This window comes from Engraulis encrasicolus, chromosome 19 (assembly GCF_034702125.1).
Source record: "Engraulis encrasicolus isolate BLACKSEA-1 chromosome 19, IST_EnEncr_1.0, whole genome shotgun sequence".
NCBI classification, from domain to species: Eukaryota; Metazoa; Chordata; class Actinopteri; order Clupeiformes; family Engraulidae; genus Engraulis; species Engraulis encrasicolus.
This window is the reverse complement of record NC_085875.1, coordinates 26356892-26366074: the sequence shown is the minus strand read 5'-3', so window position 1 is coordinate 26366074 and position 9183 is coordinate 26356892.

Below are 9183 nucleotides of genomic sequence, written 5' to 3'. Positions count from 1 at the left end.
GCTCTCTAAGCGATGTTGGAAATCCTGAATGGGAAAAGAGCATAATTCAATAAACACATTCAAATTGTATCCCAATGTAACAAAATGGGTTTGTGCTCAAATATTTAGTTGTTTAGAGCAGGTTAGTTTGGATCACAAGTTAAATTATTACCAGTGAACATGTACAAAGTCCCAACACAGTTATAAACAACACATAACTCAAATAATATTTTAGCATGAATGTTATATTGATAGATTACTGAGACATTTTGCCAAGGTATTAATCATGTGTCAAATGCCCACAATTACCTGCAAACCACGGACTTCTCAAAGTTATGGCTGCAAACTTAGTCTTATAGCCTACACACAAGAGATACTTCTGGGGAATTCCTATGACATCATCTAATCTCACAACGTCGAAAAGACCCATTAAAAGTTTTGCCTCCTCGTAATTAATCTGATGAACATGGATTTGCTCCCACTTAGGACCAGGTCGTGTTTTGACAAAAACACGAGACCCGCGAGTGTTGTGTTGTAATTGCCTGCTACATGCAGGACATGTCTCTCTGGTGTGCAATTACTGATGATAATTTCGTAATTTCACAAAACAAAGTAACTAATTGAGCTGTAAACAATTGTTTTTTTTAAGTGCAGGAGCCCACAAAGATTACGGCTAATTAAAAGATAGATAGAGAGCCGAATAGATTAGGCTACTGTTTTAGTGGTGTGGGCGGAATTTGACTGTGAGAGGATCTGTTTAAATTATGAATTGACAACAACCAAACATAACTGCAAGGAAATACCACCCAGCTTATTGAAAAATTCACTTTTCTCTTAATCTAAATAGGCCAAATTGGGCAAGCAACATATGGAAGCATCATTCCTCTTAATGAGACAGAGCAACAAAAAACACAAAGTCTTGTAAAACTTCCACTCATTGCTGTAATGTTTTAGTCTATGACAGCTTAGGTGGGTTATATGCATTTCCGCTATTGAGCAAAGAAAAATGAGCACTAAGTGTACCTTTTCCTCATCTTGTCTGTGTCTCTTTAGCAGCTCTTAAGAGCAAGTGTGTGTTAAGTGGAAGTGTGAAGGTAGATGATGAGTTCTAGATTGCTAGATCACTCGCTAGAGAGAGGAGACAGAGACAGAGAGATAGAGAGAAATCAATCAAATATCAAAATAGGTTACTATTACCTTACTATACGCTGTAAAGACCATCAAGACTTTTTGTGGCAGCTTAAGGATGAGTTAAGGCCTTCGGTGTTTGGCCCTAGAGAGATGTGATTTACAGCAGTTTAAAAAATCCGTTCACACATGAAAACAAGCAGGCCTAACAGTTCTTAGTAATGTTGACACATAGTACTTTACTATACTCCACACAACTCACTTGCTAACCCAAAGTAGACCATTTTAAGTGTATGCATGCAAGGACTCCACATTACACTATGTTGGTCAGTCCATTGGAAGCCAGTTTGCTTTTTGGATGTTTTGCACATAATGTAGGACCTTTTGTGGACCTTAAACCTTGTTTATGACACCTGTCCTTTTTAGCAAACAGGAGATCATTAATCATGGACAACTGTGATTTAGTCATCACTGGAAATGGTTATCGGCTGTCACAGGGGGAAAAAAACAGTTCAGTTGAGTCAAAACAAACATTCAACACCTACTGAAGAAGCAGGCCTCAGACTCATTTTTTCAGCAGAATAGCATCAACATAAAACATGCAAGAACAAGGGACAGTGCCTAGAGTTTAGACTCCATAATTCCTGGTAGTGGCTAGTTGAGCGTCATTACTAATATATAGTCTACATTTTTTTTGAAAGTGCGACAACAGTGTGCAGATAAGACACACAACATGAGAAACATCTAGATTCCATAGATTCCATTGGCGACTCCTGAAGTCATTAGGCTTAACCATCTTGTATTTATGCTAGCTGTGCAGATCTGTGGGCGCTCTGTCCCTCAGTAATAATGAGGTCCTTTATGATATACACCAGGTGAGGAAATGCTCTTGTTCTGTTTGTGTGTGATTTCTTCTGCAAATCATGTACACATAGCTTAGAATTACTTGTATCTGCATACTGCACTTTTTTGTTGCAGCGTGAGGCGACTCAATATGACATTATGTCAATTGGACTGTCCGCCCATCGGTCCGTTGGTCTGTCAGAAACCAGTTAGGGTTTTGGTGGGGGGTGAACACAATGTAAGACTTTCAACCTTGTTTAGCATGAAATCTTGTTTTGAAGTAATCCAGTCAACCGGGCAAGTATTTAAAGAGCAAATGCAAAAATAAAACCACTGCTGCATGATTTATTATATAATATGATATTGATTTGACCATGGCCCTTGCATCTGATGATTGCACGTTGTGTTCAATCCAAATCTAATAATTATTTGGACCTGAATATGTTTCTATTAGTAGTTATATGGCTTGTTATTAGTGTAGCTGTGTTGTATGCAGTGAAAAGAAATACAACAGAAATTGCTTTCCTGTTATTCATGCACATGCTATACCTTGCTTTCTTTAAATAAGGATCAGTGGCTGCTAACGAGTTAGTTGCTCAATGCCTATATGATTTAACAACAACACAAAGTAAAAACAGCAATTTAAAAAAATCCCCAGTTTCATTCTTTCTTAGGAGCAGCTTTGATTTGAAGATGCATTTAAAAAAAAACCTCTGAAACCACAAGTTGGAAAAGCAGACATATGTGACAGAGTAAGGACAATCAAAACACAGAGAGAAAAGGGGATGGTTGAGGGTATTTCTCCAACAACATCCACAAACAACAACAAAACAAGAAGAAACAAAAGAAATCACTGTGATTCAATCGTGTTTAATTCTATTTTGATAATTGTCTGTGTGTGTGTGTGTGTGTGTGTGTGTGTGTGTGTGTGTGTGTGTGTGTGTGTGTGTGTGTGTGTGTGTGTGTGTGTGTGTGTGTGTGTGTGTGCGCGCATGCGTGCGTGTGTGCGTGCGTGCGTGTGTGTGTGTGTGTGTGTGTGTGCGTGCGTGCGTGCGTGCGTGCGTGCGTGCGCGTCCACACCACCACCGCCGCCGCCCTTCTCAGTGTCTCCGTAGGGATGTTGTGACTTGTGTACAAGACTGACAATGAAGGCGGCATCAGCAGCTGCCGTGCGCCGGCTATAGCTCCTGCTACCTCCCCGCGCCAGTCTTGTCACTCACATTTCCCCTAATTAAGTAACATCTGCTTTCCATTTTCAGTTACACTGCTTCGCCAGCTTGTCTCATCCGAGTGTGCGGCTCCTGACCTCCCTGGAGAAGAGACAGAGGCAACAAAGCAGCCACACGCAGCAGCAACGGTGGCAGCAAACGGTGGCGGTGGTGGTGACAGAGAGAGAGAGAGAGAGAGAGAGAGAGAGAGACGCACACTGTCAAAAGACCCCCCAGCTTTGTTGTGCCATGCACTGCAGCCCCATGTGCACGAAAGGTGATGCTGTAATGAGACAAACTACACATCAGTAAACAGGGAGTGTGTGTACACTGAGGGCAGACCAAGGAAGGGCTTTGAGGGGCAAACAGACTGGGCAGACAGCCACATGTTTGGGGGTGGGTTTGGGGTTGGTGTTGGTGTTGGGGAAGGAGGTAAGGTGGGGTTGGGGATGGTGTTGGTGTTGGGGAGGGAGCTGAGGTGGGGTTGGGGATGGAGTTGCGGATGGGGATAGGATGGAGGTGACATGGGGTTAAAGGTGGGGTGGTTTTGGTGTGAGGTTGGGGATGGATGTGGGGTTACATTACATTACATTACATTACAGTAAGCTGACACTTTTACCCAAGACGAATTACAGTATTTTTTCAAGTGCATCGTATTGGTTACAGTCCCTGGAGCAGCGCAGGGTTAGGTGCCTTGCTCAAGGGCACCTCAGCCAGGGAGTGGAATTGGGACTGAAAGCGTGTGATTCAAACCTCCAACCCTCTGATCTTAAGTCCATCTCCGTAGCCTCTTACTGCAGATGGGGTCGCCGGCAGGCCTATTCACTATTTGGTGAAAATACTCAACTACATCATAACAACATTGCTATGACAGTACTGAGAGCCTTAAGTAACATATTAAGACATAGCCATTACAATTTTAGTGACAGTAAGGTTATAACATAGGCTCTGCGCTAAGGGGTTAACCATTAGGCCACACCTGGCCCCTGGGTTAGGGTAGGATGGAGGTGACGTCATCAGAGACAGGGACGGGGCAGATGGGGCTCTGACAGCACTGACATTGTTGGAGTGCATTTCTCGAAACCATAGTTGCTAACTACGTTAGCTACTTCATTGTTTGCAATGCAATTTCCCATTGACAATTACCCAAGTTGCTCTTGGCTAACTACTTTGCTTTTGAGAAATGCACCCCTGCTGCGTTACACAAAGTATTAAGTCACTGGGCAACAGAACTGATAGGCCTACTATGTAGTATGACACAAAGCCAGCAACAGCACTGACACTGTGGCTGTATTACATGAAGCCAGCAACAGTATTGACACAGGGAAATAATGCATAAAGCCAGCAACAGTACTGACACACTGGCTGTATTACACAAAGCCAGCAACAGTACTGACACACTGGCTGTATTACACGAAGCCAGCAACAGTACTGACACAGGGGAGTATTGCACGAAGCCAGCAACAGTACTGACACTGCGGGTGTAATATAACACAAAGGACTAAATCACCTCATTTGGTGTAGTGCAGCGTCATTCCCCTTGGGCTGATTGCAGCACCCCTAGCGTCACTCTAACACACACAGACATGTGCGTGCGTGCCTGCGTGTGTGCGTGTGTGTGTGCGTGCGTGCGCGTGTGCATGCGTGCGTGTGTGTGTGTGTCAGAGAGAGAGAGAGAGAGAGAGAGAGAAAGAGAGAGAGCATAAGAGTGTGTGTAGCATAGAGTGGGTATGGCTGAATGCACATCACAAGAGCCCTTCAGACAGCGTCAGCTGGCATCGGTTGCAGTGATAATGCATTTATGATGCCGTTTGCCTAGCGTCCAACACAAAGACTTTAGCCAGGGCCAACATAATGAAACAGATGCGGAGTAACTCCAATGCCCGAAAAACCACAGAAAACATCACACGTCTTTTTTCTAAATTGAAAATGTTATACAGAGAAAAAGAACAAATAATGGTACTGGTCGTTTGTCTGTTATTGTAAGAGGGGCCAAAGGGTTGGACACCCTGTGTAATTGTCTTATTAAAGGGACACTGTGCAGGAAATGGTCAAAAAGGGTACTGCAACTATGCTGTTCATTGAAACTGGGCTGCCAATTGCCAAATTTTATCTTCACATGAACGTTTTCCAAGTAATAAACAAATATTTTCTAGTATGGTCCAAGTAGAGTAATTGTTGCAGCTAAAAATGGCTATTTTTGGAAAATCAAAATGGCGGACCATGGAGAAGATCCCCCTTTTCATGTATGAAAAGTGCAATTTTCCCAGTCATAATGAATACTTAGAATTTGATGGCGGTGGTAAGTATTCATGAAAAAGGTAACATTAGTGAATGGGCAGCATTAATTCTGGAAATAATCAACTAAAAATCTCACACAGTGTCCCTTTAACAAATATGATGTTTGTGGATGAGCACAGTAAGGCTAATATACAGGCTATGCTTGTACGGTGTGTGTGTGCGTGTGTGTGTGTGTGTGCGTGTGCGTGCGTGCGTGCGTGCGTCCGTGCGTGCGTGCGTGTGTGTCTGTGTGTGTCTGTGTCTGTAAGCAGGTAAATATTCATGGACAGTGCACATATTAAATGCAACAAGCTATGAAACAGATATATGCTTATTCGGTAGCAAAAGGAATGGAGGGACTCAAAAATGATCTCTTTTTTTGATCCGGTGCTTAGAGAGGAAACAATCCCTCCGAAGGTTTAAAAAACAAAGGGGTAAATGATTACATTTAAGGCAAAAACATAACAGATGGGTTTGGCTAAAAATATATGATTTTCTACAAATGATTGCATTCTCTCTCCCCTTTGGTGTGAAAAGTAGATTCAAGAACACTTTTAAATAATTTGTTCAATTTGTTCCACAGCCAAAGAAAAGCGGCTTGGTGGAAATTCAGATTCATTAAAACTTAATTAATATGCATCATTATGCAAATGAGGTTGGCGTTAATGACTTCTTAAAAGAACCCTTCCTTAATTAGTTCACTTTTAATGGGCTCGTCATTTATCTTTTTTCTTTGAAGCAGAATGACATGTGGAAGTACCCATTCCCGAAAGTGCTAAAATTTTCCATTTTTTAATTATTCTTATTTCCTTAATTTTTATATGATTAAGAATGCATTTACAGAGCTAAATAAATGAGAAAACTCACACTTTTTTTCCAGATGCACTTATTTCCATTAAAACTCAGTAAGGCAAAGTAAAGTGAGACGTGGCGTTAAAGAGGATGCTTCTTCACTTAGACATGTGTGCATTTGCTACTGAGTACTTTTCAAATGGCTTAAGACGTTACACAGAGATCTAAAGGTTGCCATTACATATTCATGGACAGGCTGAATACTTCATTCATTCATGTGTAATGCCTGACCCTTTTTGGTTAAATAAATATGTGCATTAGCCTAAATTTTATGTTATTGCTTGTACAACTGTGTGCCGGAGAAGACACCCACAGCAGTAAGGATTTTTATAGATTTTACAATAGATGGTTCTTATCTCAAGGACAGAGAGGAGAAACAGAGGCAGGGAGAGGGAGATATATAGAGAGAAATATTTGTGTGCGAGTGTGTGTGTGTGTGTGTGTGTGTGTGTGTGTGTGTGTGTGTGTGTGTGTGTGTGTGTGTGTGTGTGTGTGTGTGTGTGTGTGTGTGTGTGTGTGTGTGAGAGGGAGAGAGAGACAGAGAGAGAGAGAGAAGGAGTAGAGGAATAGAGAGAGAGAGAGAGAGAGAGAGAGAGAGAGAGAGAGAGAGAGAGAGAGAATGAGGGGATGGAGAGACTAGTTTGTGTGTGGAGGAGAGCGGAAGTCGATGAGGCCAATTTCAGCATGGATCGCCAGTAACACTTCACACGCCCGCACCACACACACACACACAAACAGCCACTCAGACTACCGTCTTTGCATTTTTCTATAAGAAGACCATCTGTTTATTCATCGCCAAACATTCATTAAATTTAATTTCCCTGCCAAGGAGTCTGATTTAAAATGGTGCTTTTGAAGCCTGCGGTGAGGTGGAATTAACCCTTTCGGAGTCCACTCCTTCCCTCTTTTCCTTCTCCTACCCTCTTTCCTTCCACTTCACAGCTCCAATCTCCTCGAAAGATCCGTATCCAACACGAGGGGATCCTGCATCCTGCTTTCTGCAGCTGCCTCTGTAGTTCACAGACATGAAGTCTTGTGTAGCTGAAATGTAGTGGCCTGTTCAATTACATCTTGGCCGGTGAGTATATGTGCAACTTGCAGGTAGGTAGTAGCACAGATTTCTTTTCTTTTTATGTCATACCCTGGGAGTGAACATAATGATGTGCTTACCTGATGTACAGTAGCTTGGATGTGTGTGTGTGTGTGTGTGTGTGTGTGTGTGTGTGTGTGTGTGTGTGTGTGTGTGTGTGTGTGTGTGTGTGTGTGTTTGCGTGTGTGTGTGTGTGTGTGTGTGTGTGTGTGTGTGTGTGTGTGTGTGTGTGTGTGTGTGTGTGTGTGTGTGTGTGTGTGTGTGTGTGTGTGTGTGTGTGTGTGTGTGTGTGTGTGTGTGTGTGTCACTATTTGGATTTGCAATGCTGCCTTCTTGGTGAGGTCCAAATAAAAGTACTAAACTGTGTGTGTGTGTGTGTGTGTGTGTGTGTGTGTGTGTGTGTGTGTGTGTGTGTGTGTGTGTGTGTGTGTGTGTGTGTGTGTGTGTGTGTGTGTGTGTGTGTGTCTGTGTGTCTGTGTGTGTGTGTCTGTGTGTGTGTGTGTGTGTGTGTGTGTGTGTGTGTGTGTGTGTGTGTGTGTGTGTGTGTCCAAGTTACCCAGCAGCAGCAAGGTCCATACAGTAGAGAGGGAGAGTCCAACTCCTGTCTGGTTTTGTTGCTACTTGTTTGGAAGTTCTACTGATTGATGGCAATGCAAGGGAGTAATCTCAGCCAGAGCTGAGCCGTAGTGGAGCCAGAACTGCCCAAGACAGGATAGAAAAATAAGGAGAGGAGAGGAGAGGAGAGGAGAGGAGAGGAGAGGAAAGGAGAGGAGAGGAGAGGAGACGAAAGGAGAGGAGTGGAGAGGAGAGGAGGGGAGAGGAGAGAAGGGGAGAGGAGAGAGGAGAGGAGAGGAGAGGAGAGAGGAGAGGAGAGGAGAGGAGAGGGAGAGGAGAGGAGAGGAGAGGAGAGGAGAGGAGAGGAGAGGAGAGGAGAGGAGAGGACCTTGTCAGGCATGATCTGGGCAGGCGAGCGGTAATGACGAGCGGGATGCTGGCTGCGTAACACCCCACGCCCACTAAGAGGCCCAATCTGTCATCAGCCTCCTCACCATCCAAACGCCAGATTTATAAATAAAGACCTCCTTCTCTCTTGCCTTTTCTCTATTTTGTCTCTTGCCTTGTCTATTTTCTGTTCTCCTCTTCTTCTTCCTTCTTCCTCTCCTCTCCTCTACTCTCCTCTCCTCTCTCTCTATCTCTCTCTCTCCTTCCCTACCTTTTTCTTTTCCTTTCGCCTCTCCTCACGTCTCCTCTCCTTTCCTCTTCCAACTCCTTACATGGAGACTATTCTCCTCTCATGCCTACTTTCTTTTTCCTCTTCTGTGTCTCTTCTCTTCACCTCTCCTGTCTTTCTCATCATTTGTTGCATCTGCCTCAATGCTACCCAAAGCCAGACACTCTGTCCTCTGTTTTCTCCCTGTATCCTCACTATTCCGTGTGTGTAGTCGGTCCTCTCTCTTCGCAAGAAGACAAACTCTCCTGCATTCTCTCTCTCTCCCTCTCCCTTCTCTCTCTCTCCTATATCATTCTTTCTCTCTAAAGGGCCGTACACACACGTCGCTGCTATTTACTCGCTACTTGCTCACTCGCCTACTTGCCACTCGCTCTGGGTGATTTTGTTTACTGGTTGTCATGGTTCCCGCTGTCTGCGCCAATAACGTCCGTACGAAACAAAATGTAGGGCTACGCTGTTTAACGTTGATCGTGTGCTGTGCACAACCATGCATATGAGCCTTTGATTGTGTAGCCTACACTGTATGTATTTTCCTCAACACTTTTAACCAAAGTGTGATGGCGTGCAGAAGT